Source organism: Sphaeramia orbicularis, chromosome 3 (genome assembly GCF_902148855.1).
Source record: "Sphaeramia orbicularis chromosome 3, fSphaOr1.1, whole genome shotgun sequence".
Lineage (NCBI taxonomy): Eukaryota > Metazoa > Chordata > Actinopteri > Kurtiformes > Apogonidae > Sphaeramia > Sphaeramia orbicularis.
In genome coordinates this window covers 26418097-26437364 of record NC_043959.1, presented here as the reverse complement: position 1 = coordinate 26437364, position 19268 = coordinate 26418097, and the positions used below count along the sequence as shown (strand labels likewise).

Sequence of the window (19268 nt, the reverse complement as noted above, 5' to 3'; positions counted from 1 at the left end):
AGCTTTCGTTTTTCAGGAATGAATTCATGAATCCTGACGCACTTTTGTCTACATTTCTTGAGCACTTTTTGCAGAGTTGACTTTGGAAGGTTTGACTTGTCTGTGTGCTTTTTGTGTATTCGTTTTATGTATGGAAGTCTGTCTGTAACTATTCAATGTACTGCTGCCCGTCTTGGCCAGGACGCTCTTGAAAAAGACATTCTTAATCTCAGTGAGGTTGTCCAGGTTCAATAAAGGTAAAATAAAATGACTAAATAAATAAAATTTGTATTTTTCTCTTGTTGATAAACTGTTGGTTGGTCAAGCAGCAGCAGGCTCTGCTGGTCACACAGAAAAGTGTCAAAGCTTACAGCACCTGGTATTCCCAGGATATCTCCAATCCAAGTACAGACCAGGCCCGACCCTGGTTGGCTGCCGAGGTCAGACGAGAGCAGGCGTGTTCAGGGTGGTATGGCCGTAAGCCAGTGTGTCTGTCCTTCTCTCCCTTTTTATAGATTAAGTGCCGCTGCATGTGAGTGGAAGAGGTTCCAAAGGAATCTCAAAAACTTTAAGGTCTGACACCCGATACGCTGGCTGCACCAAACACAGAGGTTTGCAACATTACAGAGATAGAAGTCATTACAGGAGGATAACAAAACGATGGTGTCAAAACACATCTTAGGGTTACCTACTAAAACTTTGCTTTCGCCGTAAGCGTCCAGCCGCCATGGTCCCCCTCCTTCAGACACTGAATATACGCACAAACTGCTATTTCCAGCTTGGTTCCACGCTTTTGGTGAATTCCTTCCAGGCTGGTATGTTCATCTTGACTCTTTAAGACATTATTTAGATCACTTTGTTTGTCCTTTGCCACTTTAAATATCGAGTGATTTAGATTGCACATATGGGAAAACATAGGAGGAAACCTGCTCTTCAGTGTGATTAAATCTATAAAGAGGGTGAATATGACAGTTGCACTTGCTTACGGCCATACCACCCTAAAAACGCCCGATCTCGTCTGATCTCGGAAGCAAACCACGGTCGGGCCTGGTCAGTACTTGGATGGGAGTCCGCCTGGGAATACCAGGTGCTGTAAGCCTTTACCCTCTTCTTTGTGCCCAGCACAGGGTGCAGCTGCTTCACCCATCGACGAGAGGAAAAGATACATTTATTCCCTCCAAAACTCAGAGAGTGCCATGGAGACAGGGACAAAAAGTCTGGATGGGAGACCGCCTGGGAATACCGGGTGCTGTAAGCTTTTACCCTCATCTTTGTGCCCAGCACAGGGTGGTGCTGCTTCACCCATCGACGAGAGGAACTCAGAGAGTGCCATGGAGACAGTGACCAAAAGTCTGGATGCGTGGAAAGGAAAGACACGAGAAGGAGAGGGTGGTGCTGCTGTTGCTTCAGCCGTTTGCCACCTTTCCGGCCAAAAACAGTCAAGACAAACCCCCACCCGAAGCCCGCAAAGGTTTTTACTCTTTCTGTTCAGCCCTTTCAAAACGCCAATACGTTTCCTTTGTCCACACTGAATGAATCCAAAAAAGGAGAGGTTTAGAAAGTGTCAGCAAAAAAATGTCCCCATAAAGAAATTGTCTTTACAAAGATAAATAAAGCTAAAAATTTACAATATTCTCCTCTTCACAAAGACTACCAGGTTTTAGCGTCAGTCGCCATCATAGCTTTCATTTTTCAGGAATGACTTCATTTGTATTTTTCTCTTGTTGATCAACTGTTGGTTGGTGAAGAAGCAGCAGCAGCAGCCTCTGCTGGTTGCACAGAAAAGTGTCAAAGCTTACAGCACCTGGTATTCCCAGGATGTCTCCAATCCAAGTACTGACCAGGCCCGACCCTGGTTTACTGCCGAGATCAAACGAGAGCGGGAGTGTTCAGGGTGGTATGGCCGTAAGCCAGCGTGTCTGTCCTTCTCTCCCTTTTTATAGATTCAGTGCCGCCGCATGTGAGCGGAAGAGGTTCCAAAGGAATCTCAAAGACTTTAAGGTCTGACACCCGATACGCTGACTGCACCAAACACAGAGGTTTGCAACATTACAGAGATAGAAGTCATTACAGGAGGATAACAAAACGATGGTGTCAAAACACATCTTAGGGTTACCTACTAAAACTTTGCTTTCGCCGTAAGCGTCCAGCCGCCATGGTCCCCCTCCTTCAGACACTGAATATACGCACAAACTGCTATTTCCAGCTTGGTTCCACACTTTTGGTGAATTCCTTCCAGGCTGGTATGTTCATCTCGACTCTTTTAGACATTATTCAGATCACTTTGTCCTTTGCCACTTTAATACTGAGTGATTTAGATTTCACATATGGGAAAACACAGGGGGAAACCTGCTCGTCAGAGTGATTGAATCTATAAAGAGGGTAAATATGAAAGTTGCACTGGCTTACGGCCATACCACCCTGAAAACGCCCGATCTCGTCTGATCTCGGAAGCAAACCACGGTCAGGCCTGGTCAGTACTTGGATGGGAGACTGCCTGGGAATACCGGGTGCTGTAAGATTTTACCCTCTTCTTTGTGTCCAGCACAGGGTGCAGCTGCTTCACCCATCGACGAGAGGAAAAGATACATTTATTCCCTCCAAAACTCAGAGAGTGCCATGGAGACAGAGACCAAAAGTCTGGATGCGTGGAAAGGAAAGACACGAGAAGGAGAGGGTGGTGCTGCTGTCGCTTCAGCCGTTTGCCCCCTTTCCGGCCAAAATGTCAAGATAAACCCCCACCCGACGCCCGCAAAGGTTTTTACTGTTTCTGTTAAGCCCTTTCAAAACGCCAGTATGTTTCCTTTGTCCACACTGAATGAATCCAAAAAAGGAGAGGTTTAGAGAGTGTCAGCAAAAAAATGTGCCCATGAAGAAATTGTCTTTACAAAGATCAATAAAGGTGAAAAGTTACAATTGTCTCCTCTTCACAAAGACTCCCAGGTTTTAGCGTCCGTCGCCATCATAGCTTTCGTTTTTCAGGAATGAATTCATGAATCCTGACGCACTTTTGTCTACATTTCTTGAGCACTTTTTGCAGAGTTGACTTTGGAAGGTTTGACTTGTCTGTGTGCTTTTTGTGTATTCGTTTTATGTATGGAAGTCTGTCTGTAACTATTCAATGTACTGCTGCCCGTCTTGGCCAGGACGCTCTTGAAAAAGACATTCTTAATCTCAGTGAGGTTGTCCAGGTTCAATAAAGGTAAAATAAAATGACTAAATAAATAAAATTTGTATTTTTCTCTTGTTGATAAACTGTTGGTTGGTCAAGCAGCAGCAGGCTCTGCTGGTCACACAGAAAAGTGTCAAAGCTTACAGCACCTGGTATTCCCAGGATATCTCCAATCCAAATACAGACCAGGCCCGACCCTGGTTGGCTGCCGAGGTCAGACGAGAGCAGGCGTGTTCAGGGTGGTATGGCCGTAAGCCAGTGTGTCTGTCCTTCTCTCCCTTTTTATAGATTAAGTGCCGCTGCATGTGAGTGGAAGAGGTTCCAAAGGAATCTCAAAAACTTTAAGGTCTGACACCCGATACGCTGGCTGCACCAAACACAGAGGTTTGCAACATTACAGAGATAGAAGTCATTACAGGAGGATAACAAAACGATGGTGTCAAAACACATCTTAGGGTTACCTACTAAAACTTTGCTTTCGCCGTAAGCGTCCAGCCGCCATGGTCCCCCTCCTTCAGACACTGAATATACGCACAAACTGCTATTTCCAGCTTGGTTCCACGCTTTTGGTGAATTCCTTCCAGGCTGGTATGTTCATCTTGACTCTTTAAGACATTATTTAGATCACTTTGTTTGTCCTTTGCCACTTTAAATATCGAGTGATTTAGATTGCACATATGGGAAAACATAGGAGGAAACCTGCTCTTCAGTGTGATTAAATCTATAAAGAGGGTGAATATGACAGTTGCACTTGCTTACGGCCATACCACCCTAAAAACGCCCGATCTCGTCTGATCTCGGAAGCAAACCACGGTCGGGCCTGGTCAGTACTTGGATGGGAGTCCGCCTGGGAATACCAGGTGCTGTAAGCCTTTACCCTCTTCTTTGTGCCCAGCACAGGGTGCAGCTGCTTCACCCATCGACGAGAGGAAAAGATACATTTATTCCCTCCAAAACTCAGAGAGTGCCATGGAGACAGGGACAAAAAGTCTGGATGGGAGACCGCCTGGGAATACCGGGTGCTGTAAGCTTTTACCCTCATCTTTGTGCCCAGCACAGGGTGGTGCTGCTTCACCCATCGACGAGAGGAACTCAGAGAGTGCCATGGAGACAGTGACCAAAAGTCTGGATGCGTGGAAAGGAAAGACACGAGAAGGAGAGGGTGGTGCTGCTGTTGCTTCAGCCGTTTGCCACCTTTCCGGCCAAAAACAGTCAAGACAAACCCCCACCCGAAGCCCGCAAAGGTTTTTACTCTTTCTGTTCAGCCCTTTCAAAACGCCAATACGTTTCCTTTGTCCACACTGAATGAATCCAAAAAAGGAGAGGTTTAGAAAGTGTCAGCAAAAAAATGTCCCCATAAAGAAATTGTCTTTACAAAGATAAATAAAGCTAAAAATTTACAATATTCTCCTCTTCACAAAGACTACCAGGTTTTAGCGTCAGTCGCCATCATAGCTTTCATTTTTCAGGAATGACTTCATTTGTATTTTTCTCTTGTTGATCAACTGTTGGTTGGTGAAGAAGCAGCAGCAGCAGCCTCTGCTGGTTGCACAGAAAAGTGTCAAAGCTTACAGCACCTGGTATTCCCAGGATGTCTCCAATCCAAGTACTGACCAGGCCCGACCCTGGTTTACTGCCGAGATCAAACGAGAGCGGGAGTGTTCAGGGTGGTATGGCCGTAAGCCAGCGTGTCTGTCCTTCTCTCCCTTTTTATAGATTCAGTGCCGCCGCATGTGAGCGGAAGAGGTTCCAAAGGAATCTCAAAGACTTTAAGGTCTGACACCCGATACGCTGACTGCACCAAACACAGAGGTTTGCAACATTACAGAGATAGAAGTCATTACAGGAGGATAACAAAACGATGGTGTCAAAACACATCTTAGGGTTACCTACTAAAACTTTGCTTTCGCCGTAAGCGTCCAGCCGCCATGGTCCCCCTCCTTCAGACACTGAATATACGCACAAACTGCTATTTCCAGCTTGGTTCCACACTTTTGGTGAATTCCTTCCAGGCTGGTATGTTCATCTCGACTCTTTTAGACATTATTCAGATCACTTTGTCCTTTGCCACTTTAATACTGAGTGATTTAGATTTCACATATGGGAAAACACAGGGGGAAACCTGCTCGTCAGAGTGATTGAATCTATAAAGAGGGTAAATATGAAAGTTGCACTGGCTTACGGCCATACCACCCTGAAAACGCCCGATCTCGTCTGATCTCGGAAGCAAACCACGGTCAGGCCTGGTCAGTACTTGGATGGGAGACTGCCTGGGAATACCGGGTGCTGTAAGATTTTACCCTCTTCTTTGTGTCCAGCACAGGGTGCAGCTGCTTCACCCATCGACGAGAGGAAAAGATACATTTATTCCCTCCAAAACTCAGAGAGTGCCATGGAGACAGAGACCAAAAGTCTGGATGCGTGGAAAGGAAAGACACGAGAAGGAGAGGGTGGTGCTGCTGTCGCTTCAGCCGTTTGCCCCCTTTCCGGCCAAAATGTCAAGATAAACCCCCACCCGACGCCCGCAAAGGTTTTTACTGTTTCTGTTAAGCCCTTTCAAAACGCCAGTATGTTTCCTTTGTCCACACTGAATGAATCCAAAAAAGGAGAGGTTTAGAGAGTGTCAGCAAAAAAATGTGCCCATGAAGAAATTGTCTTTACAAAGATCAATAAAGGTGAAAAGTTACAATTGTCTCCTCTTCACAAAGACTCCCAGGTTTTAGCGTCCGTCGCCATCATAGCTTTCGTTTTTCAGGAATGAATTCATGAATCCTGACGCACTTTTGTCTACATTTCTTGAGCACTTTTTGCAGAGTTGACTTTGGAAGGTTTGACTTGTCTGTGTGCTTTTTGTGTATTCGTTTTATGTATGGAAGTCTGTCTGTAACTATTCAATGTACTGCTGCCCGTCTTGGCCAGGACGCTCTTGAAAAAGACATTCTTAATCTCAGTGAGGTTGTCCAGGTTCAATAAAGGTAAAATAAAATGACTAAATAAATAAAATTTGTATTTTTCTCTTGTTGATAAACTGTTGGTTGGTCAAGCAGCAGCAGGCTCTGCTGGTCACACAGAAAAGTGTCAAAGCTTACAGCACCTGGTATTCCCAGGATATCTCCAATCCAAATACAGACCAGGCCCGACCCTGGTTGGCTGCCGAGGTCAGACGAGAGCAGGCGTGTTCAGGGTGGTATGGCCGTAAGCCAGTGTGTCTGTCCTTCTCTCCCTTTTTATAGATTAAGTGCCGCTGCATGTGAGTGGAAGAGGTTCCAAAGGAATCTCAAAAACTTTAAGGTCTGACACCCGATACGCTGGCTGCACCAAACACAGAGGTTTGCAACATTACAGAGATAGAAGTCATTACAGGAGGATAACAAAACGATGGTGTCAAAACACATCTTAGGGTTACCTACTAAAACTTTGCTTTCGCCGTAAGCGTCCAGCCGCCATGGTCCCCCTCCTTCAGACACTGAATATACGCACAAACTGCTATTTCCAGCTTGGTTCCACGCTTTTGGTGAATTCCTTCCAGGCTGGTATGTTCATCTTGACTCTTTAAGACATTATTTAGATCACTTTGTTTGTCCTTTGCCACTTTAAATATCGAGTGATTTAGATTGCACATATGGGAAAACATAGGAGGAAACCTGCTCTTCAGTGTGATTAAATCTATAAAGAGGGTGAATATGACAGTTGCACTTGCTTACAGGCCATACCACCCTAAAAACGCCCGATCTCGTCTGATCTCGGAAGCAAACCACGGTCGGGCCTGGTCAGTACTTGGATGGGAGTCCGCCTGGGAATACCAGGTGCTGTAAGCCTTTACCCTCTTCTTTGTGCCCAGCACAGGGTGCAGCTGCTTCACCCATCGACGAGAGGAAAAGATACATTTATTCCCTCCAAAACTCAGAGAGTGCCATGGAGACAGGGACAAAAAGTCTGGATGGGAGACCGCCTGGGAATACCGGGTGCTGTAAGCTTTTACCCTCATCTTTGTGCCCAGCACAGGGTGGTGCTGCTTCACCCATCGACGAGAGGAACTCAGAGAGTGCCATGGAGACAGTGACCAAAAGTCTGGATGCGTGGAAAGGAAAGACACGAGAAGGAGAGGGTGGTGCTGCTGTTGCTTCAGCCGTTTGCCACCTTTCCGGCCAAAAACAGTCAAGACAAACCCCCACCCGAAGCCCGCAAAGGTTTTTACTCTTTCTGTTCAGCCCTTTCAAAACGCCAATACGTTTCCTTTGTCCACACTGAATGAATCCAAAAAAGGAGAGGTTTAGAAAGTGTCAGCAAAAAAATGTCCCCATAAAGAAATTGTCTTTACAAAGATAAATAAAGCTAAAAATTTACAATATTCTCCTCTTCACAAAGACTACCAGGTTTTAGCGTCAGTCGCCATCATAGCTTTCATTTTTCAGGAATGACTTCATTTGTATTTTTCTCTTGTTGATCAACTGTTGGTTGGTGAAGAAGCAGCAGCAGCAGCCTCTGCTGGTTGCACAGAAAAGTGTCAAAGCTTACAGCACCTGGTATTCCCAGGATGTCTCCAATCCAAGTACTGACCAGGCCCGACCCTGGTTTACTGCCGAGATCAAACGAGATCGGGAGTGTTCAGGGTGGTATGGCCGTAAGCCAGCGTGTCTGTCCTTCTCTCCCTTTTTATAGATTCAGTGCCGCCGCATGTGAGCGGAAGAGGTTCCAAAGGAATCTCAAAGACTTTAAGGTCTGACACCCGATACGCTGACTGCACCAAACACAGAGGTTTGCAACATTACAGAGATAGAAGTCATTACAGGAGGATAACAAAACGATGGTGTCAAAACACATCTTAGGGTTACCTACTAAAACTTTGCTTTCGCCGTAAGCGTCCAGCCGCCATGGTCCCCCTCCTTCAGACACTGAATATACGCACAAACTGCTATTTCCAGCTTGGTTCCACACTTTTGGTGAATTCCTTCCAGGCTGGTATGTTCATCTCGACTCTTTTAGACATTATTCAGATCACTTTGTCCTTTGCCACTTTAATACTGAGTGATTTAGATTTCACATATGGGAAAACACAGGGGGAAACCTGCTCGTCAGAGTGATTGAATCTATAAAGAGGGTAAATATGAAAGTTGCACTGGCTTACGGCCATACCACCCTGAAAACGCCCGATCTCGTCTGATCTCGGAAGCAAACCACGGTCAGGCCTGGTCAGTACTTGGATGGGAGACTGCCTGGGAATACCGGGTGCTGTAAGATTTTACCCTCTTCTTTGTGTCCAGCACAGGGTGCAGCTGCTTCACCCATCGACGAGAGGAAAAGATACATTTATTCCCTCCAAAACTCAGAGAGTGCCATGGAGACAGAGACCAAAAGTCTGGATGCGTGGAAAGGAAAGACACGAGAAGGAGAGGGTGGTGCTGCTGTCGCTTCAGCCGTTTGCCCCCTTTCCGGCCAAAATGTCAAGATAAACCCCCACCCGACGCCCGCAAAGGTTTTTACTGTTTCTGTTAAGCCCTTTCAAAACGCCAGTATGTTTCCTTTGTCCACACTGAATGAATCCAAAAAAGGAGAGGTTTAGAGAGTGTCAGCAAAAAAATGTGCCCATGAAGAAATTGTCTTTACAAAGATCAATAAAGGTGAAAAGTTACAATTGTCTCCTCTTCACAAAGACTCCCAGGTTTTAGCGTCCGTCGCCATCATAGCTTTCGTTTTTCAGGAATGAATTCATGAATCCTGACGCACTTTTGTCTACATTTCTTGAGCACTTTTTGCAGAGTTGACTTTGGAAGGTTTGACTTGTCTGTGTGCTTTTTGTGTATTCGTTTTATGTATGGAAGTCTGTCTGTAACTATTCAATGTACTGCTGCCCGTCTTGGCCAGGACGCTCTTGAAAAAGACATTCTTAATCTCAGTGAGGTTGTCCAGGTTCAATAAAGGTAAAATAAAATGACTAAATAAATAAAATTTGTATTTTTCTCTTGTTGATAAACTGTTGGTTGGTCAAGCAGCAGCAGCCTCTGCTGGTCACACAGAAAAGTGTCAAAGCTTACAGCACCTGGTATTCCCAGGATATCTCCAATCCAAGTACTGACCAGGCCCGACCCTGGTTGGCTGCCGAGGTCAGACGAGAGCAGGCGTGTTCAGGGTGGTATGGCCGTAAGCCAGTGTGTCTGTCCTTCTCTCCCTTTTTATAGATTAAGTGCCGCTGCATGTGAGTGGAAGAGGTTCCAAAGGAATCTCAAAAACTTTAAGGTCTGACACTCGATACGCTGGCTGCACCAAACACAGAGGTTTGCAACATTACAGAGATAGAAGTCATTACAGGAGGATAACAAAACGATGGTGTCAAAACACATCTTAGGGTTACCTACTAAAACTTTGCTTTCGCCGTAAGCATCCAGCCGCCATGGTCCCCCTCCTTCAGACACTGAATATACGCACAAACTGCTATTTCCAACTTGGTTCTACGCTTTTGGTGAATTCCTTCCAGGCTGGTATGTTCATCTTGACTCTTTAAGACATTATTTAGATCACTTTGTTTGTCCTTTGCCACTTTAAATATCGAGTGATTTAGATTGCACATATGGGAAAACATAGGAGGAAACCTGCTCTTCAGTGTGATTAAATCTATAAAGAGGGTGAATATGACAGTTGCACTTGCTTACGGCCATACCACCCTAAAAACGCCCGATCTCGTCTGATCTCGGAAGCAAACCACGGTCGGGCCTGGTCAGTACTTGGATGGGAGTCCGCCTGGGAATACCAGGTGCTGTAAGCCTTTACCCTCTTCTTTGTGCCCAGCACAGGGTGCAGCTGCTTCACCCATCGACGAGAGGAAAAGATACATTTATTCCCTCCAAAACTCAGAGAGTGCCATGGAGACAGGGACAAAAAGTCTGGATGGGAGACCGCCTGGGAATACCGGGTGCTGTAAGCTTTTACCCTCATCTTTGTGCCCAGCACAGGGTGGTGCTGCTTCACCCATCGACGAGAGGAACTCAGAGAGTGCCATGGAGACAGTGACCAAAAGTCTGGATGCGTGGAAAGGAAAGACACGAGAAGGAGAGGGTGGTGCTGCTGTTGCTTCAGCCGTTTGCCACCTTTCCGGCCAAAAACAGTCAAGACAAACCCCCACCCGAAGCCCGCAAAGGTTTTTACTCTTTCTGTTCAGCCCTTTCAAAACGCCAATACGTTTCCTTTGTCCACACTGAATGAATCCAAAAAAGGAGAGGTTTAGAAAGTGTCGGCAAAAAAATGTCCCCATAAAGAAATTGTCTTTACAAAGATAAATAAAGCTAAAAATTTACAATATTCTCCTCTTCACAAAGACTACCAGGTTTTAGCGTCAGTCGCCATCATAGCTTTCATTTTTCAGGAATGACTTCATTTGTATTTTTCTCTTGTTGATCAACTGTTGGTTGGTGAAGAAGCAGCAGCAGCAGCCTCTGCTGGTTGCACAGAAAAGTGTCAAAGCTTACAGCACCTGGTATTCCCAGGATGTCTCCAATCCAAGTACTGACCAGGCCCGACCCTGGTTTACTGCCGAGATCAAACGAGAGCGGGAGTGTTCAGGGTGGTATGGCCGTAAGCCAGCGTGTCTGTCCTTCTCTCCCTTTTTATAGATTCAGTGCCGCCGCATGTGAGCGGAAGAGGTTCCAAAGGAATCTCAAAGACTTTAAGGTCTGACACCCGATACGCTGACTGCACCAAACACAGAGGTTTGCAACATTACAGAGATAGAAGTCATTACAGGAGGATAACAAAACGATGGTGTCAAAACACATCTTAGGGTTACCTACTAAAACTTTGCTTTCGCCGTAAGCGTCCAGCCGCCATGGTCCCCCTCCTTCAGACACTGAATATACGCACAAACTGCTATTTCCAGCTTGGTTCCACACTTTTGGTGAATTCCTTCCAGGCTGGTATGTTCATCTCGACTCTTTTAGACATTATTCAGATCACTTTGTCCTTTGCCACTTTAATACTGAGTGATTTAGATTTCACATATGGGAAAACACAGGGGGAAACCTGCTCGTCAGAGTGATTGAATCTATAAAGAGGGTAAATATGAAAGGTGCACTGGCTTACGGCCATACCACCCTGAAAACGCCCGATCTCGTCTGATCTCGGAAGCAAACCACGGTCAGGCCTGGTCAGTACTTGGATGGGAGACTGCCTGGGAATACCGGGTGCTGTAAGATTTTACCCTCTTCTTTGTGTCCAGCACAGGGTGCAGCTGCTTCACCCATCGACGAGAGGAAAAGATACATTTATTCCCTCCAAAACTCAGAGAGTGCCATGGAGACAGAGACCAAAAGTCTGGATGCGTGGAAAGGAAAGACACGAGAAGGAGAGGGTGGTGCTGCTGTCGCTTCAGCCGTTTGCCCCCTTTCCGGCCAAAATGTCAAGATAAACCCCCACCCGACGCCCGCAAAGGTTTTTACTGTTTCTGTTAAGCCCTTTCAAAACGCCAGTATGTTTCCTTTGTCCACACTGAATGAATCCAAAAAAGGAGAGGTTTAGAGAGTGTCAGCAAAAAAATGTGCCCATGAAGAAATTGTCTTTACAAAGATCAATAAAGGTGAAAAGTTACAATTGTCTCCTCTTCACAAAGACTCCCAGGTTTTAGCGTCCGTCGCCATCATAGCTTTCGTTTTTCAGGAATGAATTCATGAATCCTGACGCACTTTTGTCTACATTTCTTGAGCACTTTTTGCAGAGTTGACTTTGGAAGGTTTGACTTGTCTGTGTGCTTTTTGTGTATTCGTTTTATGTATGGAAGTCTGTCTGTAACTATTCAATGTACTGCTGCCCGTCTTGGCCAGGACGCTCTTGAAAAAGACATTCTTAATCTCAGTGAGGTTGTCCAGGTTCAATAAAGGTAAAATAAAATGACTAAATAAATAAAATTTGTATTTTTCTCTTGTTGATAAACTGTTGGTTGGTCAAGCAGCAGCAGCCTCTGCTGGTCACACAGAAAAGTGTCAAAGCTTACAGCACCTGGTATTCCCAGGATATCTCCAATCCAAGTACTGACCAGGCCCGACCCTGGTTGGCTGCCGAGGTCAGACGAGAGCAGGCGTGTTCAGGGTGGTATGGCCGTAAGCCAGTGTGTCTGTCCTTCTCTCCCTTTTTATAGATTAAGTGCCGCCGCATGTGAGTGGAAGAGGTTCCAAAGGAATCTCAAAAACTTTAAGGTCTGACACCCGATACGCTGGCTGCACCAAACACAGAGGTTTGCAACATTACAGAGATAGAAGTCATTACAGGAGGATAACAAAACGATGGTGTCAAAACACATCTTAGGGTTACCTGCTAAAACTTTGCTTTCGCCGTAAGCGTCCAGCCGCCATGGTCCCCCTCCTTCAGACACTGAATATACGCACAAACTGCTATTTCCAACTTGGTTCTACGCTTTTGGTGAATTCCTTCCAGGCTGGTATGTTCATCTTGACTCTTTAAGACATTATTTAGATCACTTTGTTTGTCCTTTGCCACTTTAAATATCGAGTGATTTAGATTGCACATATGGGAAAACATAGGAGGAAACCTGCTCTTCAGTGTGATTAAATCTATAAAGAGGGTGAATATGACAGTTGCACTTGCTTACGGCCATACCACCCTAAAAACGCCCGATCTCGTCTGATCTCGGAAGCAAACCACGGTCGGGCCTGGTCAGTACTTGGATGGGAGTCCGCCTGGGAATACCAGGTGCTGTAAGCCTTTACCCTCTTCTTTGTGCCCAGCACAGGGTGCAGCTGCTTCACCCATCGACGAGAGGAAAAGATACATTTATTCCCTCCAAAACTCAGAGAGTGCCATGGAGACAGGGACAAAAAGTCTGGATGGGAGACCGCCTGGGAATACCGGGTGCTGTAAGCTTTTACCCTCATCTTTGTGCCCAGCACAGGGTGGTGCTGCTTCACCCATCGACGAGAGGAACTCAGAGAGTGCCATGGAGACAGTGACCAAAAGTCTGGATGCGTGGAAAGGAAAGACACGAGAAGGAGAGGGTGGTGCTGCTGTTGCTTCAGCCGTTTGCCACCTTTCCGGCCAAAAACAGTCAAGACAAACCCCCACCCGAAGCCCGCAAAGGTTTTTACTCTTTCTGTTCAGCCCTTTCAAAACGCCAATACGTTTCCTTTGTCCACACTGAATGAATCCAAAAAAGGAGAGGTTTAGAAAGTGTCGGCAAAAAAATGTCCCCATAAAGAAATTGTCTTTACAAAGATAAATAAAGCTAAAAATTTACAATATTCTCCTCTTCACAAAGACTACCAGGTTTTAGCGTCAGTCGCCATCATAGCTTTCATTTTTCAGGAATGACTTCATTTGTATTTTTCTCTTGTTGATCAACTGTTGGTTGGTGAAGAAGCAGCAGCAGCAGCCTCTGCTGGTTGCACAGAAAAGTGTCAAAGCTTACAGCACCTGGTATTCCCAGGATGTCTCCAATCCAAGTACTGACCAGGCCCGACCCTGGTTTACTGCCGAGATCAAACGAGATCGGGAGTGTTCAGGGTGGTATGGCCGTAAGCCAGCGTGTCTGTCCTTCTCTCCCTTTTTATAGATTCAGTGCCGCCGCATGTGAGCGGAAGAGGTTCCAAAGGAATCTCAAAGACTTTAAGGTCTGACACCCGATACGCTGACTGCACCAAACACAGAGGTTTGCAACATTACAGAGATAGAAGTCATTACAGGAGGATAACAAAACGATGGTGTCAAAACACATCTTAGGGTTACCTACTAAAACTTTGCTTTCGCCGTAAGCGTCCAGCCGCCATGGTCCCCCTCCTTCAGACACTGAATATACGCACAAACTGCTATTTCCAGCTTGGTTCCACACTTTTGGTGAATTCCTTCCAGGCTGGTATGTTCATCTCGACTCTTTTAGACATTATTCAGATCACTTTGTCCTTTGCCACTTTAATACTGAGTGATTTAGATTTCACATATGGGAAAACACAGGGGGAAACCTGCTCTTCAGAGTGATTGAATCTATAAAGAGGGTAAATATGACAGCTTGCACTGGCCTTACGGCCATATCACCCTGAAAACGCCCACATCTGTGGAAGTTCTAAACAGAGTGAGTGGCTGCAGGAGAGGAAGAAAGGCTTCCTCATCGTTTTGTTTAGTGATTTAGATTTTTTGTTTGGTTAGTTTACGTAGTTTTAGTTTTCACTGTTTTGTGATAAGCAAGCCCAGCGGTGTTTTTCCCGCACCGCTGGGAAGGCGAATTTAATTTTTTATTTTCTCATCAAAAATGAATGGGAAAGGACAGCGACGGCGTTTTACGCCAGAGAAAGAGTCATTAAAAATGACAGAAACGAAGAATATGAAAAAGAATAACCTAATGAAGATGACGGCGAATAGAGGATTTGATGAACATGTGAGTTTGACTGACGTGGCAGTGGATGATCGGACGGACATGAATATGACAAAGGCAAGTGGCAACGAATATGAAAACGGATCTGCGAAAACAAATGAGAAGGAATCTGGAGAAGTTTTGGAAAATGTTGGAAATGATGACACAACAGGAATGGAGGACGAGTTTACTGTGGTGGAAAGAAGAAAAAAGAAACTGAATCGGAGCATGAAAGTGAACGATATAGTTAATGAGAACGACAAACCTCTGAATGAGAATGGAAAAGTGCAAAGAGAAAACGGAATGGAAGATAAAGAAAATGTAAAAATTAATGACAATGTTGAAAGAAGCAGAATGAGAGAAAGACATAAGGTGGATTACAACAGAGAGTGGACTATTCAGATTGAATGTGAAGGAATCAACAGACTGAACGTAATGACACCGATAAAGGAAATTGAGAAGGTGGTCGGCTGTGGTGCGCTGTTGGCTCTTAGACCAAGACCAAAAAGACAGTATGAGGCCACCCTCAACTCGGAAAAAGCCTGTGAAAGACTAGAGGATGGACTTACTTACGAAAGACAGAATATTGAAGTAAAAAGGGTCCATAAATCGGAGGTTCTGGTCTCCTTTTTGCATCTGCCTCTTGACGTCACAGACAAGGAGATTCTGGACCGGCTTGTCAGATGGGGGGTTTTCCCCATCCTCCCCCTCAGAAGGAGGTTCTACCCAGGCACCAACGTGGCTGACGGCACTAGATTCCTAAAAGTAAGATTCCCGAAGGAGGTGGTGTCGCTCCCGTACAGTGCCCGGTTCGATACGGCGGATGGATCACAATATTACAGGGTGATCCACAATAAACAGGTTAAAATATGCCGCCTCTGCATGAGCCCAGGACATGTTTTAAGAGACTGTCCGATTTTTGCGTGCCGGGAGTGCCTACAGCAGGGCCATTACGCACGAGACTGTGACGCCGCCAAATGCCCTGATTGTGGAAGAGCCATGATCCGCTGTACGTGCCTGTCTTCAGACAGTGAGAGCGAGAGGGAGCAGCAGGTGGAGGAGGAGGAGGAGGAGTTTCAGCGGATAGACAGTGACAGAGAAGGAGGATGTTTGGTGACCACCCAGAACGACACGTCCGTGTCTGATCATGAGGTTGAGATGGACATGGAACTCCCCTGTGGACAGCCCCAGATAGAGACGGTGGACCCCCCAGGGAGAAGTGACATGGGGGACAGGGAAGACGGAGGTGTGGATGAACTGGAGAAGGACACTGAGGATGTGACTGTAGGTGGGATGGGACAGAAAAGAAAAGAACCAGACCAACCAGAGGAAGAAGGACAGAGACATGGACAAACTGAGGTAAAAGATATGTGTGAAGGCTTAGAAAACAAAGAAAAAACTGTGGGGGCTCAAGAGGAAAAAGATCAACGGAAGGAAAAAAAGAAAAAAAAAGGTGATAAATTTAAATTTGGAAAAGGTTTTAAAGGAACAGGAAAAAAGGAGAGGGAGGAGGGTAGTAGAGTTCAGATGAGATAAAGGGATAATATGAAGTGCACGGGGACAAATCATGTACTGGTGGTTGCTTGTGGCTATTTATTTTTATTTACTGTTTTAATGGGGTGGGGGTTTACTTCTATTAATTTAAGAGGAGGTGTAAATACAGGAAAATTTAACAGAATGATACTGGAAACGGAAAAGAGTGATATTGTACTGTTGCAAGAAACGAACTGGACTGATGTCGTAGCAGAAAGTATTAGGGGAAGGTTTGATGGGGAAATTTATTATAATAATAGTGATAAAAAGGCAAGGGGAGTTGCATTTATGGTGAAAAGGAATGTGTGTGACAAGGTAACTGAAATCTATAATGATAAAGAAGGAAAAATGTTAACTCTGTGTTTTGAAAAGGATTATGAAAAAGTGATTATGTGCAGTATACATGCTCCAAATAAAGACTCATAGAGTTAATTTTTTTAAACATCTGGGTTTTTTAATGGAGAAATGGGGTGAAATGTTTATAATGGGGGATTTTAACACTGTTTTAGAGAAAGAGGATGTCGGAGAAAATATGTGTTTTGGTGCTGACAGAGGGAGAACTGAGCTTAAAAGTTTAATGGGAAAATTTGATTTAGTAGATGTTTGGAGAGAAAGAAATATTGGTAAAAGAGAATATAGTAGAATACAAGTCGTGAAAGATGCAGTAAAACAAAGCAGAATTGACTTGGTGTTAATGAAAAAAGAAATATCAACATATGTTAAAAGCATACAATATAAAAGATGTGGTTTTAGTGACCATAATTATGTGTCTTTAAAAATGGATTTTAATGAAGTGGAAAGGGGACCTGGTTTATGGCACTTAAATACTGAAATATTAAAAGATAATTTATATAGAATGGAAATGGAAAATTTAATACATAGTAGCTTGAATGAATTACATTTATATGAGAATTGTACGGGAGTGTGGTGGGATAATTTGAAATATGATATTAAAAAATACACAATTGCTTATTGTAAAAAGATGAGAAGGGCAAACTCAAAGTATGAAGAGGAAATTAGAAAGAAATTGAAGATAGAATTAGACAAAGTGAACTTGGGAGAAGAGAATGTTAATATGATATTGGAATTAGAAGAAAATTTAAAGAAAATAGAAGAGATTAAATGTGAAGGAGCTATGATCAGGAGCAGAGCAAATTATATGGTTGAAGGGGAAAGGTGCACAAGATTCTTTTATGATCTGGAAAAAAGTAGGCAAAAGCAGAAGCAATTAGAAGTATTAAAGATGAACAGGGGAACAGTTTTAAAAATAAAGAAGATATTTTGAAGAGGGTCTTTATTTTTTATAGTAAATTATTTGCAAAAGAAGGGACAGCAGAAGAAGCTAAAACTTATTTATTAAAACATATTGAGACAGAAGTGAGGAAAATCGGAAAAAGTGTAACAAGGTCATTACAAATGAGGAAATTGATTGTGCTTTAGGAGATATGATAAATGGGAAGAGCCCTGGCCTTGATGGCTTGCCGTGTGAATTTTATAAGGCTTTTAGAACGGTTTAAATCCCTATTTTAAATATTGTTTACCAAGAAGCATGGTCAAAAGAGATTTTAAGTCCTTCAATGAAAAAAGGAGTGATTAAAATAATATACAAAAGGAAAGGAGATAGGGAGAAATTAGAAAACTTCAGACCGATAAGCCTTTTAAACTGTGATTATAAGATTTTAGCAAAGGTGTTGGCAAACAGACTGAAGCAGGTTTTACCCACAGTCATTCAAACCAATCAGGCATATGCTGTACTGGGTAGAGACATCTCAGACACAGTAAACAGTATAAGAGATAAAATATGGTTTATGGACAGAGAAAGAAAAATGGTTTTATAGTTAGCATAGACTTAGAGAAAGCTTTTGATAGGGTAGAGCATGATTTTTTATTTGATATTTTAGAGAAATTTAATTTTGGTGACAATTTTATCAGATGTCTGAGATGTCTCTACTCAGATGCCAAGACTTGTATCAAGATAAATGGCTTTTTAACGGATTTTATCCCTTTATCTAGATCAATCAGGCAGGGATGTCCACTGTCTGCATTACTGTACACCTTGGTTGCCGAACCTTTAGGCTTGGCAATTAATGCAGACAGTGGAATAAAAGGAATCCAGGTAGGACATTTTAGTTTTTTTAAACCAGAAACAAAAATTTATCAGTATGCCGACGACACAACGCTTGTTTTAAAGGATGAGGCTAGTATTGCAAATAGTATGAAAATTTTAGATCTCTACTGCAAAGGCTCAGGGGCTAAAATGAATGTGGGTAAAACTGAATTCATGAGGGTAGGAGGAGGAGGAGCTTTGTCAAGGGCGTTACCCTTTAAGGAAGTTCAAAATTGTATGAAAATTCTGGGGGTTAGAGTAGGGCCTGATGAAAAGTTGACAACAAAGGAAACGTGGGAAGAGATGATGAGCAAAGCAAAGAAAAGATTGACATTTTGGGGAAGGAGGAGCCTCACGCTCAAGGGAAAAGTCTTAGTGGTGAACTCACTGTTTTTGTCCAAAATATGGTACGTCCTCGGCTCAGTCTGTTTGCCAACAACCGTGGCCAATATTTTTAAACATTTAGTGGTGGATTTTATCTGGCACGGCAAGCCATCAAAGGTGAAATATAAGACTCTGATCGGGACAGTGGAGGAGGGAGGCCTGGGGTTGCCTGACCCCATCCTAAGGCTGAAGGCCCTAAGAGTTAAAACGGTGAAGAATTTTTTGGGTAATGATAAGAAGGAATGGAAAGAAACAATGTTGTATTACCTAAACAAAGTTAGTGGTCTGGGGTCTTCAGCCTTATGGATGGGGTTGAAAGATAATATGTTAACAGGAATCCCAGAGTTTTATATAGAGGTTTTAAGGGCATGGGTCAGTTTTAAAGAAAGTTTGCACATAAATCCAGTGGGGAGGGAAGCGATTTTAAACCAACCACTGTTTTTAAATCCAAATTTGAAGATTGGCCGGGGTTTTGACTGGATGACTTGGTACAGAGCAGGTTTTAGGAAGATCAGAGATCTCTTTTATGAGATAAGGCTAGGGCTCTTACCATTTCAAGCTTTTATAGATGATTTGAAGGAAATTAAGGAAGATTATGAAAAGGGTAAAATTAAAAAAGACTTAGACACAATAATAAGTGCTATAACAAAGAAATGGAGAGAACAAATTGATAAGACAAATGAAAAAGATAAAACAGAGAATTTTGAAATTATTTGTAAAGCAGGAAATCAAGTGTGGGACTCTTG

The 19268-nt window shown here is 43.9% G+C and overlaps 9 non-coding genes and 10 pseudogenes across 9 annotated transcripts; 9 read left to right on the top strand and 10 right to left on the bottom strand.

Annotated features, from left to right (window-relative positions):
• Nucleotides 1-343: 343 nt before the first annotated feature.
• On the bottom strand, nt 344-462 carry LOC115417291 (uncharacterized; annotated as a pseudogene).
• Nucleotides 463-959: 497 nt separating this feature from the next.
• Nucleotides 960-1078, top strand: LOC115417341 (5S ribosomal RNA). The gene has a single exon (XR_003935139.1). It is a non-coding gene; the product is annotated as a 5S ribosomal RNA (ribosomal RNA).
• A 693-nt stretch (nt 1079-1771) lies between these two features.
• Nucleotides 1772-1890, bottom strand: LOC115417353 (5S ribosomal RNA). Its single transcript, XR_003935150.1, has one exon. It is a non-coding gene; the product is annotated as a 5S ribosomal RNA (ribosomal RNA).
• A 492-nt stretch (nt 1891-2382) lies between these two features.
• LOC115417272 (uncharacterized) lies at nt 2383-2501 on the top strand (annotated as a pseudogene).
• Nucleotides 2502-3288: 787 nt separating this feature from the next.
• LOC115417300 (uncharacterized) lies at nt 3289-3407 on the bottom strand (annotated as a pseudogene).
• A 497-nt stretch (nt 3408-3904) lies between these two features.
• On the top strand, nt 3905-4023 carry LOC115417340 (5S ribosomal RNA). The gene has a single exon (XR_003935138.1). It is a non-coding gene; the product is annotated as a 5S ribosomal RNA (ribosomal RNA).
• A 693-nt stretch (nt 4024-4716) lies between these two features.
• On the bottom strand, nt 4717-4835 carry LOC115417352 (5S ribosomal RNA). Its single transcript, XR_003935149.1, has one exon. It is a non-coding gene; the product is annotated as a 5S ribosomal RNA (ribosomal RNA).
• Nucleotides 4836-5327: 492 nt separating this feature from the next.
• On the top strand, nt 5328-5446 carry LOC115417271 (uncharacterized; annotated as a pseudogene).
• A 787-nt stretch (nt 5447-6233) lies between these two features.
• Nucleotides 6234-6352, bottom strand: LOC115417299 (uncharacterized; annotated as a pseudogene).
• Nucleotides 6353-6849: 497 nt separating this feature from the next.
• LOC115417371 (uncharacterized) lies at nt 6850-6969 on the top strand (annotated as a pseudogene).
• Nucleotides 6970-7662: 693 nt separating this feature from the next.
• Nucleotides 7663-7781, bottom strand: LOC115417331 (5S ribosomal RNA). The gene has a single exon (XR_003935129.1). It is a non-coding gene; the product is annotated as a 5S ribosomal RNA (ribosomal RNA).
• Nucleotides 7782-8273: 492 nt separating this feature from the next.
• On the top strand, nt 8274-8392 carry LOC115417269 (uncharacterized; annotated as a pseudogene).
• A 787-nt stretch (nt 8393-9179) lies between these two features.
• On the bottom strand, nt 9180-9298 carry LOC115417284 (uncharacterized; annotated as a pseudogene).
• Nucleotides 9299-9795: 497 nt separating this feature from the next.
• LOC115417339 (5S ribosomal RNA) lies at nt 9796-9914 on the top strand. Its single transcript, XR_003935136.1, has one exon. It is a non-coding gene; the product is annotated as a 5S ribosomal RNA (ribosomal RNA).
• A 693-nt stretch (nt 9915-10607) lies between these two features.
• Nucleotides 10608-10726, bottom strand: LOC115417351 (5S ribosomal RNA). The gene has a single exon (XR_003935148.1). It is a non-coding gene; the product is annotated as a 5S ribosomal RNA (ribosomal RNA).
• Nucleotides 10727-11218: 492 nt separating this feature from the next.
• On the top strand, nt 11219-11337 carry LOC115417268 (uncharacterized; annotated as a pseudogene).
• Nucleotides 11338-12124: 787 nt separating this feature from the next.
• LOC115417283 (uncharacterized) lies at nt 12125-12243 on the bottom strand (annotated as a pseudogene).
• A 497-nt stretch (nt 12244-12740) lies between these two features.
• LOC115417338 (5S ribosomal RNA) lies at nt 12741-12859 on the top strand. The gene has a single exon (XR_003935135.1). It is a non-coding gene; the product is annotated as a 5S ribosomal RNA (ribosomal RNA).
• A 693-nt stretch (nt 12860-13552) lies between these two features.
• Nucleotides 13553-13671, bottom strand: LOC115417263 (5S ribosomal RNA). Its single transcript, XR_003935098.1, has one exon. It is a non-coding gene; the product is annotated as a 5S ribosomal RNA (ribosomal RNA).
• Between the last annotated feature and the right edge of the window lie 5597 nt (nt 13672-19268).